Below are 15,674 nucleotides of genomic sequence, written 5' to 3'. Positions count from 1 at the left end.
TGTGTTAAAAAACATATAAAATACAATATAATACAAAATAGAATGGTAACCATTAATGGTCATGAGGGTAAAATGGACATTTTTCATCGGTCAACACATCTAGTCAGATGTACATTAAAACAACATGATTTCTTACTCAATCAATATTTCTTATTCAGAGAGACATTTTCCAGTCAGCACTTTCTCAATCAGCAACTATCAAACGGGGCATAATTCGACCTCACAAAAACAACTTTATGCCCCTATATATCAAACAAGAAAAAATCTTTAGGACTGATTCAATCAATTCCCAAAACATTATAAGGCTAAAATGCTATTTCCCCTTTTAAAACCACATGTTCCATTGAACGGTTCTTTTTTTTTTTTTAACTATTGTTATTTTAGAGTATTAAACCATATTAGATCCCATTTTGAAACAATACAAGTTCAAACAAATCTAAAATTGTACGTGTCTATTTCAAAGATGATCGTTAAAATTTATGATAAACGGGCCAAAATGGTCAATAGTTGGGCCTTGCGAGTCATAACTCATAACTGCCTAGGGTTTTTAACCTAACATCAACATTCAACAATCTCGTCGTTATTTATACGCCGCGCCTGAAACCAAACCTGTCTGCATTACTGAAACGAAGATCGTCTCTTCCAAACGCCGATTCTAGGGTTTACGGCTGTCAGGTATGTTATGGTTAATCTCATTTTACGTTCTAAGTTTACGAATTGTCAATCCAAATGAAGATTTTGGATTTAATCTCACGACGGTCGTCTGAGAATCACGCCTTTTCGTAGGGTTTGATTAATTGATGTAGTGATCCAATAGTTCTGATGGTTTACAATCACTTTTACTTCAATTTTATCTTATTCGTACGTAGAAGTTACTTTGGGTTGGAAGTTTTGCGAGCATAGTGATGATTGTTTTATGTGTTCCGACTAATTCATGAATGGAATATCAAACCTCCTACTCATTCTGAATGCTCGCCGTTATATCTTTATGTTTCTTCTTATAATCAACAAACCCTGTTTTTTCCAATAACGATTACTGGGTATTTGTGCTGATGATATCAAAGCTTTGACGTATCTGTTTCCAATGCAATATAGGCTTTGGATTTTCAATTCCATTGTTTTACAACAACAGACTAATTTAATGTCATATTCATTTCTGGTTCATATGATCGACAAAACGTTTTTAGTAAAAAAAGGGTAGCAAATTTGACTCATTGGCTTGGAGTTTTCTTCAATTGCCTGTTGGGATGAATGCTTCCCCAATATCAACTTTTTCGTTCTGTGATAAATCCCGTAGGTTTTTATTCAAAAAAACTATGGAAATCATAGGGGATGTATATTTTTACCATCACTATAGTTAATTAATCATGTTTCATTCTCCTTTCTTTCCTTTTACCTTTTTCTACTCTTGAAATAAAATCCTGAGAAAATCTGTTTGTTGTTTTGCTTTTGTAGAATAATGTAAAGAATGCCCAATGATGGAAAATCATATACTTGAATAGGTATTTTTGTATATCTTTTCGTCCATTGTTGTTCTTTGCCACGAATTTTAAATTTTTTTCTTCACAAGCACACAAATCACACAAAAATGTTTTTATCGTGGTAAAGTTAATGACTCTGGATGAATAGTTAATACCAATTGTAAATCCTTACATGATCAATAGCTATGAGATCTGAGGGCTCCTTTATCCTTTTAGCATTTTGTTAATGTTTTGATTGATGAATGACTTCAAATATTTTTCTTCTTAGGTTAATATATTTTTAAGAACTAAAGCACATTCGAAGGCTTGACAAAGTCTATATAATCGAAGCTTGTTGAGCTCAAAAGTTGTGCAAGATGTTATGTTGTCAAATTTTATAAAGTTCATTGGCTATTAATGTTTGCAGGATGATACCAAAATTTGACGAAAATTTCTTAGGTTAAAGTAATCGACAGTTTTTTTTTTAATATCTATTTTCTAAAATACTTTCTTGTTATATTTCATATGGCATATTATGGGATGTTGTTATGCTATATGGATGATTAAGTTCATCGTCGTTGATGTTTTTTTTATTGACAGGATCGATGCGATTATTTTTATGATGTCACACCTATATACGCAATTATCTTATGAAAGCCTTTTTAAACAATTTAAACCTGCCTGCATAATTTGTAAGAGTTGCATAAATTGGTAAAAGTGTGAAATTTTGTTGCATGAATTGTTAAAAGGTGTAATTAACATTTCAAAGCTACAGGCGGCACTTATGACCAGAGCTGAAAAACTGGATAAGGAAAATATTACATCAAATAATTTACATGTTGGCAAAATCTTCCATTTCAATTTCTTTTAAATTCGTGATTTTATTAAACAATAATGAGTCCCCAACAACCCAAAGAGATGCAAAAATTTGTTTCTCCAATTGTATAAAACATGATCTTGTTTTATAAATAAGTTTCTGAATTCGAAATAATTGAAAAAAAAAAAAAGAAAAAGTGGGCATTTGGCTTCATTTCCATTCCATATCCATTCCCAACATCATATTTACACTTACCTTTCCTTATACCACTAAAACTCTAAAAGTCCGATGGCAGGTCAAATCAAGAATCTGCAACAAAAAAACAACGTATTCTGTTAAGTCTTTGTATACCCTTTTAAAACTATTTGACAAAAATATCAATGGGAAAAAAATGTAGTGGATTAGTGAAAGAACATACCACTGCTGGTTCTTTCTGAATTCTGTAAGCACAGGATATATGTTCTCAAATGTCGTATTGGTTTCATCTCTAACTTGAAAGGGCAAGATAGGAAAAGATTAGAGTGAACTTATGGAATCAAACATTCAAAAAGGTTTAAATAAATTATAACACTTTATCACCTGTAAGAACAATCTAACACCACCAAAAACATTGCTTAGTCAGTTAAATATTTATTTAAAAAAGACTTCAATACGCCCCCAAAAACTGATATCCAAAAACAATGCTTAGTCAGTAAAATATTTATTAAAAAAAAAAACTTCAATACACCCCTAAAAACTGATATTGATTTGGGTTTGGAGAGAAGAGAACAGAAACACTCACCTGGTTAAATGTTGTTTTTAAACATTGTCACTTCAACTGGGGTTTTCATCGAATACCTGGAGTATGGGTTTGGTTACACCATTATAGCTGATCAAGAATAAAATAGAAACCAATCTTTCTCAGTCGAACATCTTCTTAACGTCATCAACCACCAAACATAATGCATGCCATGTTTCGACTGGCATTCCTCCTCCCCATCGTTGTCGTCCCCTATCTTGCGCTATGACTAAATAGAAAAGGGAGAGTCGTTCTGGGGCGACGCAAGCAACAGTCGGTGGTGTCGGCGGCTCATAATTGATCACGAGGAGGGATCGTTGTGTCAAGGCCATCGAAGGTTGCATGTATGGACGGGGCGGCTGGGTAGTGATGAATTGGGTTTGAGCTGTGAAATCAGTGGGAAAGGAGACTAAGAAACAAAGGGTTGATGGGTAGTGATGAATTAGAACAACACCATCGGTGCTCTACTGCCTCAAAGAACGTAAGGGTACGAAGAGTTGAGCGGTGGCGAAGTAGAAAGAGAATTAGTGGATACTGAGTCGATGACACTAACCCCATCCTTATTAGTTTAGAGAGACGCTCTCTTTTAATCTCAAATAGACAGATAAAAGAAGTGTACATAGATTATTTTAGCAACCCCCCCTCAATTACTAAAAAGCAAACCACAATGTTAACATTTCCCACTCACACAAAATATCGTATCCTAACTTTCTATTAATTTCATCATGTCCTTTTGGTGGCGGGAGGAATGAAGAAAGCAATGATGTTTTGAAGACATTATTAAAGACACATGTCCTTTCAATGTGGAAGGGATTGTAAATTATTTGTCATTTGTCGTTATATGATTATTATTATACACGTTTGTTGATAGAGAATATGATATAAAGTTAGCGTCGGTTAGAAATGAAATATAGTGGGTAACCTTCAATAGTTTAGCAAGCTATAATGTAAATAAATATGTCGTATTGCAATCAAACGATTGCAGCTTAATTATGTAACAGGTTCTCTTGAGCCTATAAATAGGGCATTTGCCCGTATGAAATAAACAAGTAAAGTTTTAGTGTTTAAGACTTGAGTCTCAAAGTTCTTCCTCTGTTGAAATAGTTGTCCTATTTATGAATAGCAAAGTCCTATCCAAACATACCCAAGATTATCCATATATTCATTCTTTTAATTTAAACAATCCATCCCGACGCATCATTTAAGTATAATTTTATCCTAACTTTCTATAAATTCCATCATGTCTTTAATTCCATCATATCCTTTCGGTGGCGGGAGGAATGACGAAAGCAATGACGTTTTGAAGTTTGAGTGTTTAAAGCTTGAGTTGATCTCAAAGTTGTTATTCTGTTGAAATAGTTGTCATATTTCTGAATAACAGAGCTCTATCTAAACATATCCAAGATTATCCATATAATCATTTTTATAATTTGAACAATCCATTCCGACGCATCATTCAGGTATAATCCTATCCTAACTTTCTATTAATTTCATCATGTCTTTAATTTTGGTATCAGAGCTAAGTTTCGTTCTTATCATTTTTATTATAAATATGATTATTCATGCGTTCATTCATAAGAAAAATATTCATCATACATCATTAAAAATGTTATTACATTCATGCATATTACTTGTCATAAAAAATAGTAGATATAATAAACTTCATTATTAATTTTAAAGCTATAAAATATGTCTCAAGAAATAGAAATTCACCAATAATTATTAACAATGAAGAAAATAAATCTAGATATATTTTTGACGCCTTAATTAATAAAAATAATATCAATAAAGATGCTATAAGAAAATCAAATTTTACACTATCCGAAAAACATAATTTTAGAAATAACACACTAAAAAACTTCTTTTCTAGAAAAAATATTATATATTATGGAAAAATTATAGGAGAAAAACCAATATCCATAGAATCAACTCAAGGAAATATCATTATACCTATAATAAATAAACAACAAATTATATATAAATTATATAATATTAAAGAAATAGATAGAATAAAAATTGTTTATATTCACATATCAACTATTCAAGTAATTTTAAAAAGTACATTTAGTGACTTAATTATACCATTAGAATTAGAAATTAGAGATGATCGTATAATTAATAATCAAGAAAGTATCATTGCAAAAGGAAAATGTAATTTAATTGAAGGAAAAATAAAATTTAATATTAATATTCAACTAGGATTAAGTCTTAAAGATAAAAATCTAAGTAATAGTATTACCGTACGATATAACATATTAAGACAAAATTTTATGTTAAAAGGTAATCATCAATTTACTATTACATATCAAATAAATTATGCAATAACAAACTCTCATCATACTATTACGTTTAAAACGGAAGATAGAATTTATATCGATAAATTATTTACCCCTTTATTATCCCTTGAATCACCAAATATGAATAATAATAGAATTTTTAATGAAACTAATTTTCAATCAATAATAACTACTCCGTTAATAAAAAGAAACTCAATTATAGAACCTCCAATTTCAACTATTATAAGTAGATCTTCTATTTCAGAATGTCAACCTACAACATCTAATGAAAATAGCGATGAAAAATTAGAAGATATTAAAGAAATGATTAGATTATTAAGTTTAAAAATATGACAGAATCATCTAGTAATTCCTTAAAATATCTTAAAACACTTGAAGGTCCATGTCAAAATATAAAACCACACATACCTGATAAAGAAATGATTATAGAAATACCACAAAATTTACCACAATGAACATTATATAATATTGGGCTTAGTTCTGAAGAAGATAAACCAGTAGGAGATAAATTAAATATAATTAGTCAAAAATTAAATAATATTATAAAAATAGAAAGTTTACTTGTATTAAAACAAATTCCTGAATTATTACAAAATCTAACTCAACAGAAAACATTACTTGAAAAATATTTAAAAATAAAAACTATTACAGAAGAACCACTTAATGAAAAACCACCAATCAAAGAAAAACCACTTACTATTAAACGACATTTGACATGGTATAAATAAATAAAATTATTAGCAATAAAACTCAAGTAAATTGTAATTTTGATAATAAATATAAAGTTAAATTACTTAAAAAATTATGGAAAGATTTAAAAAATTCCACAAAACATTTAAAAGAAAAAGAATATGAAGTATAAGAACTAATTTCTAAAAGCAAGAATTATATTGCATATCAACTAATTAAAATTGGAAGATTAAGAACTCAAATTATATCAACTAATTAAAATTGGAAGATTAAGAACTCAAATTAATCATTTTAAAATAGTAATAAAAAACATTAACAATTCAATTAATTTTCTCTCAGACGCTTTAATAATTTGTTAAAATGAATTCAAAACTTCAAATTAATTCTTAAAAAGATAACATGCTTTGGACTAATATATTAAAAAACCATTGGAAAATAAATTCTAATATCTCTAATATCATTCAACATTTAGAAAATACTTTATCATATGAAGAAAACTATTTGTTAAGATTACAATCAGAACAAGAAGAATATAATAATCAATTAAAAAAGATATCTCGATTACAAGAAGGAATTAAGAAATACAAAAAATCACAAAATCATAATTTAAAAACAATACGCAATGTTTCAACCATTTTAACAAACACAACTTGCTAATATGGAAACTTTGCAAGAAAAAATAAAAACACAGATATAGAAATTTATAAACTAACTCTAATGAGTAAAAGAAAAACAAATATTAATCCAAACAGTACCTTTATTACTACTAAAATACAAGAAAAAAGAACTAGTCTCATATATAGATACAGGAGCTACTTTATGTTTCGGAAGAAGAAAGATATTAAAAAATTGGGAAAAATTAGGAAAACCACTAAAAATTACAATTGCTGATAAATTAATTCACAAAATTTGGTTCGTAGGAAGAGACATAGATATATTAATTGAAAAATCACCATTTAAAACTCTAACTATATATCAACATGATTCGAGAATAGATTTAGTAATAGGAAATATTTTTCTTAAATTATATCAACCATTTACACAAACAAATGACCATATAAGTCTCAATCACCCAACAAAAGGTATTATAAAAACTGCAATTATCAAACATTTTGATCTTGTTAAAACAATCTAACAAGAAGTCAGTTTTCAACTACGCATATTACTAACGTTTGCTAGAGAAATTGCTGAAAAACAACTTGAAAAATTATGTAGTGAAAACCCGCTCGATCATTTAAAAAATAGAAATAATCAAGAAATAATAATATTATTAAAAAAATCATGATGACGAAGTTAATGTCCCAAACAAAATTCCATATAGTATAAAAGACGTTTCAGAATTTAAACATGAATGCACTGAACTATTAGAAAAATGAATTACTCAACCTACTACGAGTCCTCATTCTGCACCTGCATTTTATGTAGAAAATAATAACGAAATAAAACGAGGTAAGAGAAGAATGGTAATTAATTACAAAAAGATGAATGATGCTACTATTGGAGATTCATATAAATTACCACAGAGAATATATTTTAGAAAAAATAAAAGGAAATACACATTTTAGTACTTTTGATGCAAAATCCGGATATTGGCAATTACGCTTACATGAAAATACGAAACCACTAACTGTTTTTTCATGTCCTCCTCATAAGCATTATGAATGGAATGTCCTTCCATTTGGTTTAAAGCAGGCACCAACAATATATCAACGATTCATGGATGAAACCTTAAATGGTTTAGATCATATTTGTCTTGCTTACATTAATGATATAATTGTTTTTACAAAATTAAATGAACAAACACATATCGATGCAGTTATCAAAGTTTTACAAAGAATCAAAGAAAAAGGTTTAGTTCTATCAAAAAAGAAATCAAAACTTTTTCAAACTACAGTTGAATATCTTGGTTTAAAAATTGGAGAAAATGGTCAACTATCTTTAACAACAACATACAAGAAAAATTAAATATGTTTCCTGATAAACTTCAAAATAGAAAACAAATACAACGACTTGGTTGTTTAAATTATATTGCAAAGCAAGGGTTTTTGAAAAACTTAGCAAAAGAAAGAAAAGTCTTACAAAAGAAAATATCAGAAAAAATATCTTGGTCTTGGACCAATACAAATACTATTTTGGTACAAAGTATAAAACAAAAAATTCAAGTTCTCCCCCACTTTATATAATGCAAAAGTCGATGATTTTCTAATTGTGAAGATAGATGCATCACAAGACACTTGGGCATGATGCCTAAAAGCAACTATACGTGGAAAAGTATTATTGGGATTAGATAGTGAGGGAAACCTCATATCTAACTCATCAAATGTATACAACGATAAAGCATACATTGGTATGAAAATATCATCCAAAGTAAACAATGATAAAGCATACAGTGATATGAAAATATCACCAAAACCATACACTGATACGGATGTATCATCCGAAGTATTAAAAACAGATAAATATGAGAAAAACTTTGCAAGTATATATCGGGAACATTTTCCCAAACGGAGAAAAATTATAGCACACATGAACGAGAAACACTAGCATATCTCAGAACATTGAAAAAAATGGAAAGTCGAGCTACTTCAAACCATATTTGAATTACGCACATATTCTAAATATCTACTTGGCTTTTGGTGATATAAATTACAAGAAGATTATTGTCGAGGACGATTGATTCTTTGGCAATTACAATTACATCAATTTCATCCATACCTCAAGTATATCAAAAACACCAACAATCATATAGCAGACACATTGACAAGAGAATGGAAGCCATCATAGCGCAACAACTAAAAACATCCTTACTCAAACATGGAGGAAACACCGTTCATGGAAGACTAACGTCAGCAATGACTAAAACACACATCATTCAGAAATACCTGTCCTTTCGGTGGCGGGAGGAATGACAAAAACAATGACGTTTTGAAAACATTATTAAAGACACGTGTCCTTTCAATATAGAAGGGATTGTAAATTATTTGTCATTTATCGTTATATGATTATTATTATATACGTTTGTCGATAGAGAATATGATATAAAATTAGTGTGGGTTAGAAATGAAATATAGTGGGTAACCTTCAATAGTCTAGGGGGCTATAATGTAAATATATATGTCGTATTGCAATCAAACGATTCCAACTCAATTATGTAACATGCTCTCTTGAGCCTATAAATAGGGCCTTTGCCCGTATGAAATAAACAAGTGAAGTTTTAGTGTTTAAGACTTGAGTTGATCTCAAAGTTCTTCCTCTGTTGAAATAGTTGTCCTATTTATGAATAGCAGAGCCCTATCCAAACATACCCAATATTATCCATATAATCATTCTTATAATTTAAACAATCAATCCCGACGCATCATTCAGGTATAATCCTATCCTAACTTTCTATAAATTCCATCATGTCTTTAATTCCATCATGTTCTTTCGGTGGCGGGAGGAATGACGAAAGTAATGACGTTTTGAAGACATTATTAAAGACACGTGTCCTTTCAATGTGGAAGGGATGATGAAATTTCTAATTATATGTACATACTAATTTAGAAGTCCTTGGTGAATAGGTCTTGGATCTCCTTGGTTGATTTTTTTTTTTGGGGGGGGGGGGGGTTGCTAAAATAGTTCTTCCTACTCCAATGGTGATGTGCGAAGGGGAAAAGGAGAGTCGTTATGGGGCGACACAAGCAGCAGTCGGTGGCATCGGTGGCTCTTAATCAATCGCGAGGAGGGATTGTTGTGTCGAGGCCATCGAAGGTTGCATGTATGGACGGGGCTGCTGGGTAGTGATGAATTGGGTTTGAGTTGTGAAATCAGTGGGAAAGGAGATTAAGAAACAAAGGGTTGATGGGTAGTGATGAATTGGAACAACACCATCGGTGCTCTACTGCCTCAAAGAACGTAAGGGTACGAAGATTTGAGCGGTGACGAAGTAGAAATAGAATTAGTGGATACTAAGTTGATGACACTAACCCCATCCTTATTAGTTTAGAGAGCCGGTGTATTTAATTTCAAAAAGACAGATAAAAGAACTGTGTGTAGATTATTTTAGCAAACCCCCCCTCCCCCCCCCCCCCCCCCCCAAAAAAAAATATATATATCAACCAATGACATCCAAGAACTATTCACCAAGGACTTCTAAATTAGTATGTATATATAATTAGAAATTTCAACTACCATTCAACTACTTAAAATAAAACCATAATGTGAACATTTCCCACACACAAAAAATATCATTATCTCCCTTGCATTCTCTTTCAATTTACCACCATAAAAATGTCTTCATATCAACCAAAAAAAACCCAAAAACCCAAGAACTCCTCAAACTTTCCATCAATAAACCTATTATCTCTAAGCAATTAATTAGCAAACCTTCCATCCCCAAACTTTCCATTACCACAATGTTATTTACCATCATTTGATCAACCAATTAACTCTCTCGACTATCTTACAATGGGTCTATAAATGTTTGGATTTGATCATTACTCTTTTTAGTTAATGAGATTTTACCACAACCTCAACAAACATCTCGTCCGAATTTGGATCTTGATATGTTTGAAACGGTTCAAGAAACTCAATTTTTTTTCTCAACCTTAACTGCAAAATCACTTTCAGTCCTAACCATGTCGCCTACTCGACGAGTCAACCGATTCTTCAGATGAAGGCCCTGTTGAAGATCTTGTTCAAGAATCATTTCAAGAGCCGAAAGTCGAACCACAAGCACATAAAAAAAGGAAAAGAGAGGGCTCCTTGTCAAGGGTGGACGAATGATGAAAGGAGGGCACTAGCTGTTATGTCTTTGTATGATTCGCGATATTTGCGTCAGCCTATTGCTTGTGACATACAATAATTGTATGCTCATCATGGGAATGTGCATGGTTTGGCTAGGATGTTAGGAAGTTTAGATTGCATGCATCGGAGATGGAATGCCTTTTTCGGTAGTGTTGGTCCGTTTAATGACATTAATATTCTCAATAATTCATCAATATCAATCATAAATATGGAATAAATTGATAATCAACATAAATCCTTCAAAACCCACAAACATTCATTGGTTTTCAGCCAAAGTCAACCAAATAAGAGTATTAGCCACTCATGGCAACAAAGTAACAAGAACAATAATCTAATTGCATAAAGAAACTACCTAAGATTTGAAAAGATGAAAGGAAATGGTTTCTAGCTCCCAAAATCGCCTCTTGCAGGTCTCCAATGGTGAAAAATCGTCAATGTGCCTCTAGATCTGATCCCCCAAGGTTATGGTGTGCCAAATGACCAAAATGCCCAAACTAGGCAGTTGCGCGGGTACCCGCGCGACGAAAATTCCACCCGCGCAAACGCTGCTGTGTCATTTCATAAGAAAATTTCGAGCCATTTCATATGCGTCCTTTGTGTGACCAAGCTTTCATCCATGTGTATTTAGGCAGCAAAGAACTCCATCCAAGCATCATTATGCAACCCATGTGTTGCCATCGGTCCACCATTCCACTACTCCACCCTTCCACTACCAAAGATTCCTTTGGTCCCCCCTTGTCCATCTAATTTGAATCCACCAATCATCATTTAGCTACCAAATGGATGCTCCAAACCCAAAATTAGAAATTTATGATCCATCTTCACAAGCCCAAATAATCCAAGCCATCAACTTTAAAAGCCCAATTCTTCTTCTTTGATTCCGCCAAGCCCAACAATGCCTCGGGAGCCCACTAAGCGGTCTTCACTCTAATCCACAATCACAAAAAGCTCCAAAACCCTGTAAAATTTCTCATGCAACATAACAAGTCCCCGATACGATCCATGATAAAGAAAATAAAGAATATACAATGCAATACTAATAAAAAGAGCTAAAAATCTAAAATAAACTAATAAAAATAAGGAAATAAAATAAACTATCAATCAACAAGGTGTATGACATTAATATTCGTCATTTATACTCCGATGAACAGAATACAAATTTGAGTACTATCTTGTGGATGATATATATTTTGAGCTTTCAATTTTCGTTAAAAGTTTGTCAAGTCCGGATGACCATCAGAGTGCCAAATTTAAGAGAGTCCAAGAAAAAGCAAGAAAATATATCAAACAAGTGTTTGGAGCACTTAAAAAGCGTTAGTAGATAGTTGTAGAACCATCCATGTTTCGTGATATTTCTAATATGCAGAGGTGATGTATATACGTATCATATTGCATAATATGATAGTAGAAAATGAAGGAAACGCGATATGTGCGTACGGCGAAAATGAAGTTATCCCAGAGACATAACTACTAGAATATGATGGTCAAGAATGGATACAAAAAACGAGGATAATTCACAGTAAAATAATCCATACCGATCTTTGTTGCAATTTGATCGATCATCTTTGGACAATGGACAATCTTGATATGCCACCGGAAGACGAATTAGAAAGCCAATATTCGGAGGAAGACCCGTTGCTTTGGTGTATGTTTTTTTATGAAGTTTTAGTAATGAAATGTGTTTTTTTTATGTATTTGTTTTAGGTCTTAAGTAGTGTTTGTCGTTAAAAAGAAATTATGTCATATTAATTAAATCAAAATTGTCTGTGTAATATTAAATAAAATATATTTTATATTATATTAAATAAAAAAATATTTGTTTATTAAATTAAATTACAATATATATATATATATATATATATATATATATATATATATATATATATATATATATATAGTATTAAACAAAAGATGTTTATTTAGTAAAATAAAGTAATTAAAATAAATTAGAAAAAAAATGAAAAAAATGGAGTATGAAGAATGTTACCACTCCTACCAAATATTAATATTAAGTGTTAAAGAGAGAAAAATAAGGTGACTCTCAAAACACTGACATGACAAAATGTAAGAATGTTACCACTTCCCTTAGCTTTGGTTAAAGGCTTTGGTGAAAACACAAGATTGATTAACATCAAGGCAACAAAAAAGTATGCAAATTGACATTTAAGTAAAATATAATGTTTATTGTATTAGATTTTGAGTAATATGTATTGTGATTCATATTGTAATGTTATATTGTAATGTTGTGTGTTCGTATTAAGTTATATAATTCTTATTATAACATAATTTTATTTTTTGGAGAAATCTTATTTTGTAGCAAACATCAAAATTTTGTAATTTGAATATTATTAAAGGATTGGATTAATGTATATGATATTTATTTATTTAGTGAATTTAAATATGGATTTAATTATTCGAAACCTTGAGGATTATTGAAGCGGATTGATCATGTTTTTAAGTTTGTTTGAGACCCATCATGAATCTCGAAGGTATATGGTTGTCAAATTTGTAGTTTACTTGCATGGTATGCACTATGCAATGCATTAAGGCTTCCTTATGTTTAATAAAGGTTTTTGGTTGTAAAGTTAGTAGGCTGTGTATTTGCATGATTATTGATATAATGTGTACAAAAAAATTCAGTAAATAAATGTGTACAAGCTATATTAGTCTAAACATCTAGATCAACGACTACATGACACGCTCAATAACGGTTAAAATAATATTTGTTGAACAAAAGAGTATTATTACAATGTGTACAAAAAGAAAATTAGTGACTAAGGTGCCGTTTGTTTTTTCTGAGGCAAAATGTCTGCAGTTTGCGGACCATATTTGTAGACCTCTGCAGTAGAAGAGGTGGACCAAACGTCTGCAGTCTAAAAAAAGAAGATTGTTTGTTTTTTTAACATCTGCGGGCTACTAAAATAAACTGAAATCTAAATAAACTGATTTTTTTTTTTATTTTCAAAGTGATTTTTTAATATTTTTATGACTTTGTTATAAATAATTAACGAATATAGATCAACTTTTATGTATTATTATATAAAAAATAAAAATAAAAATAGTATGAATTAATGTATATATTTGATAAAAACCAACAACTTTGGTTGCAAAGTTATAACTAAACATTATAATTAGTGATCAAAGAATTTGATACATAAATGGATAGAAATAAACTTAGATTTTTTCAATTAAATCCATTAAAAACGTACCATAAATATTTTCTCGAGAAATCGGCGATACTGTATTAAATAATGTTTTACAAAATTTGGCAAAAAAATATAAGAATATATTATGATTTTTTTTTCATATTTATATAAGCAACTTCAACGACTATAATTGTAATAAATCTTTATTTATAATTTTTTCAAAAATATCATGTTTCTATCGTCAAATGTTTTTTTTAAGTTTTGTAATTTTTTTTTTCAAATTGTTTATCATTAATAAAAGTTGGAAAAAATATAAATTAAAAAAAAACTTAAAAAAATAAATATATATATGTTTTTTTAGGCTAGAAGATGTTTGAAGATGTTAGAAGACTCTGGTCCATATCTGCGCCAAGAAGAGGGCGCGCATACATTTTTAGATCTGCAGTCTTCAAAAAAACAAACAGTCTGCGAATGTTAATGTCTGCGCGGCGAAGACAGAAAAGACCACGCAGATTTGCAGACAAAAAACAAACACTACCTAAATATTATATAAAACCATAAATTTGCAATCCTCTCGTTTTAGTATCGTGTCATATCAAGACAAAGTAATTTTTATGCTTTAAAAAATATGATTTATAGCTTAACAATAATTTATAAAATTGCTATTGATGGTTAAATGTTTATTAACATATGTTTAAAAGTCAGTTTTTAATACGGAATCTCTTTGTTTTACTATGTATTGTATTTTTGCGTTTGTCTTTATTTTGGTTTGATGTTTCTTTTGACTTAATCAAAACGGAAAGACTTTCTTCTTTCTGTATTTATTTTTTGTTTGTTTCAATGAGTTAAGTCAAAAAAAAAAAAAAGAGTAAATTACACGAATGGTCCCTATGGTTTGGGGTAATTTACACATTTTGTCCCTAACTTATTTTTTTAACTCGGAAGGTCCTTAATGTTTGTTTTTGTTACGTGCTTGGTCCATACTCTGTTTTTGTTTCGCGCTTGATCTCTGTCTTACCTAAAAAGACTATTATTTAAATAGGGAAAATGGTGTGGTAGATAGGGTAATGTGATGGGTTGGGTTGGGGGTGTGTTTATTTAATTAAGTTAAAAAATCAAGGGCAAAATATTTTTTTTAGATGAGACAGGGACCAAGCGCGTAACAAAAACAAACAGTAGAGACCTTCCGAGTTAAAATAATAAGTTAGGGACCAAACACGTAAATTACCCTAAACCATAGGGACCATTCGTGTAATTTACTCAAAAAAATCTTGCATAATGTATTAAGTAGCTAACATTTTTACCTATTTCACTTCTTTCTTCATCTCTTAGAGCATCTACAACGGGGAGTTTAATGGAAGAGTTGAATGTGGTGTCATGCCTACTTATCATTCAATAGATACAACTCCACCATTGTGAAAATGCCAACATGACATTCAATGAATTTGAAGTTCAATGACCATTGAACTCTTTAATGGAAAAAAGGAAAGTTTTTAAATCTTTAAATCTTTAAATAAATATTTTTTTAATATGTTTCATTGAACTTGTAAAGTTTAATGCATTGTGGGATAAAATAAATAGAGTTGTATGGAATACTGAATGATGATGTGACACTCCATTAAACTCTATAAAGTTCAATGTATTGTGGATGTCCTTAACTCCTCTTATCTTAAATTTATTAAATATTGTTAAATTGATTAA

At 30.4% G+C, this 15,674-nt stretch overlaps 2 long non-coding RNA genes and 1 other non-coding gene across 3 annotated transcripts; 2 read left to right on the top strand and 1 right to left on the bottom strand.

The window, feature by feature from the left end:
- The first annotated feature begins 380 nt into the window (after positions 1–380).
- On the top strand, positions 381–2,291 carry LOC111914275 (uncharacterized). The gene is made up of 2 exons (XR_002857752.3): positions 381–675; positions 1,456–2,291. It is a non-coding gene; the product is annotated as an uncharacterized LOC111914275 (long non-coding RNA).
- Positions 723–828, top strand: LOC111914338 (small nucleolar RNA Z161/Z228). Its single transcript, XR_002857780.1, has one exon. It is a non-coding gene; the product is annotated as a small nucleolar RNA Z161/Z228 (small nucleolar RNA).
- A 161-nt stretch (positions 2,292–2,452) lies between the features above and the next one.
- LOC111914276 (uncharacterized) lies at positions 2,453–3,454 on the bottom strand. The gene is made up of 4 exons (XR_006185379.2): positions 3,059–3,454; positions 2,857–2,941; positions 2,696–2,764; positions 2,453–2,586 (listed from the first exon to the last, which is right to left on the bottom strand). It is a non-coding gene; the product is annotated as an uncharacterized LOC111914276 (long non-coding RNA).
- Positions 3,455–15,674: the final 12,220 nt, after the last annotated feature.

This window comes from Lactuca sativa, chromosome 8 (assembly GCF_002870075.4).
Source record: "Lactuca sativa cultivar Salinas chromosome 8, Lsat_Salinas_v11, whole genome shotgun sequence".
NCBI lineage: Eukaryota > Viridiplantae > Streptophyta > Magnoliopsida > Asterales > Asteraceae > Lactuca > Lactuca sativa.
The sequence above is the reverse complement of the archived record's forward strand: the minus strand, read 5'-3'. Positions and strand labels throughout refer to the sequence as shown.